The following is a 7,632-nucleotide window of genomic DNA, read 5'->3' as shown; positions in this document are numbered from 1 at the left end:
CTCAGGGGTCTGTGTCACATGCATGCCCCTGCCCAGCACCGTGGTGCCTAGGTGCCCCATGGGTGCCGTGCAAGGCTCGGTTGGGCTTCCTGGGTCCCATGGGACACTACAGGCTGGCTGCACGTTTCTTTGAGATTAGCACTGCCAGCGCCGGCTCGGAGGAGGAGCTGGCCTAGGGTGGGGGCACAGGGTGGGGAGGACAGCCCCCGTGGTGCCTGCCAGGGCTGTGGGAGTCACAGCACCTGGTCCCAGGCCAGAGCCAGCATCTGAGCTGGGAGTTCGGGGTGGCAACAGCTCCACAAATTGGCTTTTCACTGCTGCAGAGCCTAGTTTCTGCACCAACCGAATTCTGTGGGAGAAGCAGGGAGGGTCTTCCTGTGGGGCCCGTGTGCAAGTGCTGGGGCCCGCGAGTGGCTGGCTGTGAGCCCCCAGGCTGCGATGAGCTCTTCTTTGGGGCACCCTCAAATGGAGTAAGAGGTGTGGATGGATGGCTGGGCAGATGGAGGGCCGTCCAGCTGGAAGGCAGTGCCAGGAAGAAGCCGGGGATTGGGACGAGGAGAAGGGCGAGGGCTGCAGCTGGAGCAGAGGATTTCCGGGCAGGGCTGGACAGCTGGCTGCCATGGGACAGCCTGGATTTTAGCCTCCTCCAGGCAGCTGCTGGGTGAGCCTGCGTGGGGCCAGCACCACCTGGGGCTCCTCCTGCTAACAGGGCCTGAGATGCACCAAGCAGGGTGACAGCTGAATGACAGGGACAGGCACCTGCGTCACAGCCTGCTAAGGGGCTCCCAACCGCAGCCCTTGGGCCCTGGGCTCAGGTAGAGGCCGATGGGAGGCAGGACCCGTGCATCGCTGATCCCCAGTCCCTGAGCCAGGTGAGCAGCCATGCAGGCTTAGTGCTGGGGCGAAGGACCCACCGAGTAGGGAGGGGGCTCTCCCTGGTGGAGAAAGCAGCAGGCGGGTGGGGAGGAGGAGCAGTTTTGGCATCTCCAGCTCTGGGGTCACCCAAGGGCCTTATCTTTCCTGATTCTGCTCAAACAGTCCCATCTGCTGCCACTGCCCTGGGTGGCTCTGGCCACTGAGCTGGGCTGGGCGAGGAGCAGCAGGAGCCGCCTGTCCCCGCTGTGTGCACCCCCAACCCAGAGGGGCCCTGGAGGGGGGGCACTGCTAGGTGGGCAGGCTCAGGGGTGCAAGGGAGGCCTGGGGCTCTGGGCAGGGGACGAGGAGAGAGACAAAGGGCAGCTGGAGCAGGGTGGATGGTGGCGATGCAGGCAGGGGCCATGGAAAAGGACACTGGCTGATAAGCTGTTCCCTGCCTGGGGGCCCTGCAGTAGGGTTGGGGACATGTGTGCTCACCCTGGGGAGAGGACAGCCCAGCCAGGAGCTCCTTGGGCAAAATGACAGCCCCTTAGAGCCCAGCGTGGCCAAGCCTGGCTCTGCCCCAACTCTGCCAGAGAAACAGGAGCCATTCAATGACTGCCATGTTGACCCCAGAGCCACTGGGAGCACCCCCAAGCCAGTGCGAGAGGAGATGGCGCCTCCGCACACAAGGTCCTCGAGTGCCCAGGCCCCACCTTCCAGCCGTGCGTGCAGTCTGGAGACCCCAGCCAGCTGAGGGAGCGGCGGGCTGCCCAGTCCCCCAGGCCTTTCTTGGAAGCAGTCAGGGCCCAGGAGTGGGGAGGAAGAGGGAGTGGGGCTCTCTGTGTCCCCCCAACCTCAACAGAAGGTTGGGAAAGTGGGGCTGGGGATCCTGGAGGATTCCCCCGACAGCTCAGCATCCACAGGCCACAGGTGGGCCCCCCATCAGGGCACCCCTAGTCCTGGATCCCTAGGGGTCAGGGCCTCTGAATACAAGAGGTGGGGTGGGAGGCAATTTTTCACTGGGTCTCTGATAGTGAGGCAGGAGGTGTAGAAGTGTGGGGGTCCTCCGTTCCCTGCGGGCGGTGGGTCCCATGTGGATAGGGAGACTCCAGCCCCTCATCCCAACAGGGGTGGGTGGAGCCGGGGGGTGGTCCAATTTCCAGCTGAGCACCCAGGAGAGAGCCCGGCCTGGAGAGCAGGGCTGAGACCGCTGTGGTCCTGGGACGGGGATGATGATTTAACTTCCCAAGTGGGGACCCTGCCGCGTCACTGAAGGTGACACCAGCCTGAAGGGAAGAAGGGAGGCTCCTCTAACGATCTCACCCAGCCCTCTCCCCTGACAGGAGACACTGACACCCCCGGGACCCCGTCAGGCTGGGATCAATGTCTGCTGACTGAAGAATCGGAAAGAAACTCCCAGCTGTGGAGGTGCCACTCGGGGCTCCCCATGGCCGCAGTGCCCCTTATTACCCTGCTGGCGACGCTGCTGGTAGGTGGTACGACCCACCAGGGACCCCACCCTCAGCCTTCACAGTCCAGGTGACCAAGCTCCTTCTCAGGCCTTGGAGTCAGCTGAGAATTAGGGGAGGGGTTCCCGAGGTGCCCAATGCGGGGGCTCCCGAGGTGCCCTGCCTGCCTTTCCTAGCCCCTCCACCGCACACCATCCCCTTCCTCCCTCCCACAGCCGCCTGCCGGGCCACACCAGCCACCACCAGGCCTTGGGGCCACCTGAGCTCCACTGCCCCGGCCCCTCTGCAGGGCTGGCACCCCCTGTCCTGTCCCATGTCCGCCCTGGCAGAACACGAGACTCTTGGGTGCTCATGGTTCCGTCAGGCTCCACCAATTCCCACTGGGTGTGGCTGAGGGACCCGCAGACCTGGAGCTGGGTCCCCAGGATGGGTAGAACGGCCACTGGTTCAGGAAGGCAGCGGGGCTCCCAGGGCGTCCGCAAGGGGCCTCTCAGACGCTTTAAGGAGCTCCGGCATGGGAGCCGGGATGTTTTTGTGAAACCAGAGAAGGCAGCGGGAGGTCAGGGCACCAGGGCGGGATCAGGAGCCACAGGCTGTTGACAGAGCCCGATCCCTGAGCCCTCACCCCGTGGGGGCGGGGCAGGCCTGCGTGCCGGCCTGGGTGCGCCCCGACCCCCCAACCCTCATGCCCCCAATAGCAAGGGCAGAAAGCAGCCCTGGCCGGTCCTTGGAGGCTGCGGGCGCCGAGAGGGCTGGGGTCGGTCGGTTCGGCGTTGGAGCATAAGCCCGGTGGCCGAGTCGGGCCGGTGGCGGGGGCGCCGGAGAGGCCGGAGCCGGGCAGGGCAGTGACCCGCTTGCTGGGGTCAAAGTCGCCAGTGTGGGCCGCGGAAGAGGAGCGGCCAGGCGGGGCGCAGACACCCCTCACCCCATCCCGGGCCGCGTCGGTGCCACCGGGCAGTCCTGGGGGCAGGAGCCCGCCGAGGGGAGCGAGCGCTGGTGAAACCCCGCGCCTCGGGGGCGCGTCCGCGGCGCCTTGTGCGCTCCCAGGGCGGCGGGCCCGGGGCCCAGAGCCGGGCGTGTGGCCGCCGCAGGGCGCCAGGCAGCCAGCGACATCCCCGCCCCAGCCGCGCCCCCCGGGACCAGAGAACGGGGGAGGGGCTGAGACCCCTGGACCTGCCCGACGGTGCGAGACCGGGTGGTGTCCGAGCCGGGGTTGGGAACGGGGGTGTCCGACGGGACTGAGGACCGCACCAGCCCAGGCCCCGGAGACCGCCCGGCCGGCTCCCTCCTCCCCGCGCCCCCCAGCCGCGCAGTCTCCGCCCCCACTGGCTCGGCTCCCGAACGTCCCCTCGGGGCCGCGGCCCAGGTGCTCACCGCGCGGCGCTACCGGGGGCTCGGCTCGGCTCCCGCCGTCCTCCGGGCGCGCTCGCGTCGGGCGCCGGTGACCGCTCGTCTCCGCGGCGCTGCCGGATCGGGGTCGGTGCAAACTTTCCGGCTGCGACGCAGGGCGAGGGCGGCGGCGGAGGGCGGGCGCGGGGACGGCCCCGCGGGGGTGGGAGCGACAGCCGAGGGTCCCCGCCCGCCCTCCGCGCAGCCTCCGGGCGAGCTTCGGTCCTGCCCACCCTGCGCGGGGAGCCCCGGCGGGCGCCTGGTACCCGCGGAGCGGACCCCGCCCCTGGCCATAGACCCGGCGCCCTGAAGCCCACCCCGCGCCCTGCAGACCTTTGTCCCACGGGTCCTGGTTCCGCAGACCCCAATCCTGCAGACCCCGGACCCCGCGGACCCTGGCCCGGCAGGTGGTGGTCGCGATGGGTCCCGGCTCCTGGAGGGGACACCCTGGGACGTGGAGGGGCGCGGCGGGGCGTGGGGGCGGTGGCTCAGCGCCCCTTCCTCTCGCTCCCTCCGCGTCCCTGGGCGCCCCCTCGCCCGCTTTCTCTCGGGGCCCCAGGTTCTCACCGCTTCTTTCCTACTGCCTTCCTGATTTTCTGGAAGTACCGACAGCCCCGCTCGCCCCCACCGCGGCTCCGGGTTCCTTTCCCTGCAGAGCAATGGGGGCTGGAGTGGGGCCGACATGGGTGACATGGGTGGACCGGCAGGGCGGTCCCTGGGGTGCCCTTTAACTTTTTTTGTGCCACATTTCCCGGTCTCCAGCCAGTCCTGTCCTCTAAGGCACCTCCAGCAGCGCTGACCCTGGTCCCCCACCTGCTGGTCCTGCGGCTGCGGGGCGCTCTCTCCTCCGTCCCACCCCCTCCTTCCACACCGCCTCCTTTCCTGGGAGTGGAGAAGCGCCAGCCAGAACCCCTGCCTTCCCCAAGAGGCACGCTAAGGGGGACATTCTCCCCTTCCTCGTTCCTCCTAAAGCCAACATCACGCCTGGCTTTGGGGCCGCCAGAACCTCAGCCCGCGTCCCTCCCCTTCTACCTCCAGCCGTCCCTGCTCTGTGCCCAGTGATCTTGGGGTCACCACAACCCCATGGACGCCTTGAGACCTCACGTTTCCTGGCCTCTGGGACACTGATGGTCATGCCTTCCTTCTGGAAAGTTCTTCCCGAGGCTGTGGGTTCCAGGATGAGCACTCTCCTCTTCCCCCTCCTCCCTTCTCCCTGGCGAGGTCTTCCTCCAAGTCCCAATCTTCTTCCCCACCTAGAGCCCCTCCCGCTGACACTTGTCTTCAGCGTCTGTCTCTGTCGGATGGTGCCTCCGCCCCACTGAGGAGCCTCCGTCTGGCATCTCCATCCATCTCCGGGTCCCGCTGCTCCTGTAGTTCCCTAGATCTGTCCTGGCCACCCTCGTCCTGGGACATGCCCTGCCCATGGAGGGCTCCTTTCATAGATGCTGTCCTTGGTCTTGGGGGTCCTTTCTCCTTAATTCTGCTTCTGTTTTAGGGGACTTTGGAACCCAGGGTCCTAACCCCAGCCATTCCTCCTCCCAGGGGCCACTTCCCTCTGAAGCTTAGCCCAGCTCTGTGACCCCCACAGGCCTGCCCCCACCTGGTCCTCACTCCCCCGCATAGCCACACTGTGGGGGCTCCATGCTTCCCGGCCCGTAGGAAGCCCTGTTCCCGGAGAGGGGCATTCTGTTGTAGTCCCAGCAGTGGCCAGAGGCAAAAGTCAGAAGGCAAAGGGCATAAAAGTTTGTCTCTACCTGCCAGCATCTGCCCTTGCTACCGCATCCTCTCCCCTCTCCACCCAAACCATCCCTCAGCTCCTGCCCCCACCTCTCCAGAGGCACAGACAACAGGGTTCTGATCTTGGGTAATGGTGCTCCCCCCACCAGCCTCAGTCTGAGACCCCTGTGAATGGGGGTGATGGGATGATGGGGACCACCTCCTCGTGGCTGCAGGGACTTGGGTGAGGGTGCTGCAGGCTCTGCCTAAGTCAAGTGCTGCGGGGCTGAGGAGACAGTGCTCCGGCCCTGGAGAGGAGTCCTCCCTGCCCTCCTGTGTCCAGCTTTGTTTCCTGGAGGACAGGTCTCTGCGGGGCAGAGGCCCAGCAGTCCCAGGTAAGCGCTGGGTGGCTGGAGTCTGGTACCCACAGGAAGAGAAGTAGAAGAATAAATTCGGAGTGTGTGAAGGGGGCAAAACTTGAAAGGTTCGGATTCAGTGTGGGGAAGGAGAGGGGACAGATGGGGTGGGGACCCTCCCCTGGGCTGGGTGACCCTTATTTATTTGACTGAATCCATGACAAGATTCTTTGCTTGAACAAACTGTAGTCTGGCTTCAGAACCTTCTCGCAGGCTCATCTGCATTCTGCCTTGTAAAAATCCAGATTTAGCAAGAACTCTGCTAAGTCAGTTTGGCAAGAAGCTTCCATCCCCCACATCTGATCAGTGTCCTCAGCCTCCACCACCCCTAGGCGATGTCTGCTCACCCTGGCTGCCTTCAGTAAGCTTCCTGTTACCTGGTAGGGTCCTCAGCCTCTGTCACCCCCAGGCAATGTCTGCTTACCCTGCCTGCCTCCAGCAAGATTCCTGTTACCTGGTAGGGTCCTCAGCCTCCGCCACCCCCAGAATCCTTCAGACAGGTGTTTTGTCCCAGTTATTTTCCACCCACTGACCCCTCCCTGCTCCTGGGATCTAAATCCCCACTCGCCCATGCCACATTCAGAGTTGAGCCCAGGTCTATACTAAAATCTTTTCTCCCCTATTACAATAGTCCTGAACAAAATACGTTTTTCAACTGCTATCCAGTTCTGGTTTCCCTTACATTGGTGAGACATATAAACAGAGGGCAGCTGGGAATGGAGGGGGCGGGGCCTTCCCACGCAGCAGTGGGGGTAGGGGGACCTGCCCTGCATCCAATCCCTAGGGCCCTCCTCATTGCAGGGGGCCCTCTTGGAGGTGTGCTTGGTCCTGTGCTGCAGGGTGTGCTGGAGCGGGGCTGGGGGCTGCTCTGCACCCCCAGTCCCTGAGATGTGGGTTTGTCTGTGCTGGGGATTCTGGAGACGGCACCTGCAGAGCTTAATTTTGGCGTTCGGCGAGACTTCTGGAGCCTATACTGCCCGCAAGGCTCGATGCCTGCCAGTGAGACTCAGAAGCCCCACCCTGGAGTTCTGAAAGAGGCTGATGAGGAGGAGGAACGAAAGGGGCAGCCGGAAGCCAGGGTGGAAGGACCAGGGGTGGGAGGGGAGGCTGCATCTGGGTCCAGGAAACGTGGAAATGCAGGAAGGGAAACAGGAGGGTGGTGGGGCCGCCCCTCAGAGAGAACCTCTGTGAGCATTAAAGGGTATTTTTCCCCAGGTGTCTTTACTGTGCATTAATATATTTTTACTTTGATATAGTTTTGTAACCAGTGTTTCTCCCCACAACGTGTAACACAAGCATTTACTCACATTAACAAGAAGGCCCCTCCACATCATTACGCAGAGGCACTTAATATTTGAGGGTGTGGGATGGTCAGGTTTTAACCACTGCGGTACTAAGAAAGGCGCAAATCTGGCCGGGCGCGGTGGCTCAAGCCTGTAATCCCAGCACTGTGGGAGGCCGAGACGGGCGGATCACGAGGTCAGGAGATCGAGACCATCCTGGCTAACACGGTGAAACCCCATCTCTACTAAAAAATACAAAAAACTAGCTGGGCGAGGTGGCGGGCGCCTGTAGTCCCAGCTACTCGGGAGGCTGAGGCAGGAGAATGGCGTAAACCCGGGAGGCGGAGCTTGCAGTGAGCTGAGATCCGGCCACTGCACTCCAGCCTGGGCGACAGAGCGAGACTCCGTCTCAACAAAAAAAAAAAAAAAAAAAAGAAAGGCGCAACTCTTATGACAAAGTGAATGGACCTGCAACTGCATCCTAGCACCTTTTGCCCTTAG

General features: G+C 63.8%; 1 protein-coding gene across 1 annotated transcript in view; it reads right to left on the bottom strand.

The window, feature by feature from the left end:
• GCGR (glucagon receptor) overlaps positions 1-3,800 on the bottom strand; it is a 9,336-nt gene extending 5,536 nt beyond the window's left edge. Inside the window, exon 1 of the mRNA XM_023212094.2 lies at positions 3,702-3,800. The gene's annotated coding sequence lies outside the window, so the exon portion shown is untranslated. The remainder of the gene's footprint in view (positions 1-3,701) is intronic.
• Positions 3,801-7,632: the final 3,832 nt, after the last annotated feature.

This window comes from Piliocolobus tephrosceles, chromosome 16 (genome assembly GCF_002776525.5).
Source record: "Piliocolobus tephrosceles isolate RC106 chromosome 16, ASM277652v3, whole genome shotgun sequence".
In the NCBI taxonomy this organism is placed as follows: Eukaryota; Metazoa; Chordata; class Mammalia; order Primates; family Cercopithecidae; genus Piliocolobus; species Piliocolobus tephrosceles.
Note: the sequence above shows the minus strand (reverse complement) of the source record. Positions and strands in the feature narration are given on the sequence as shown.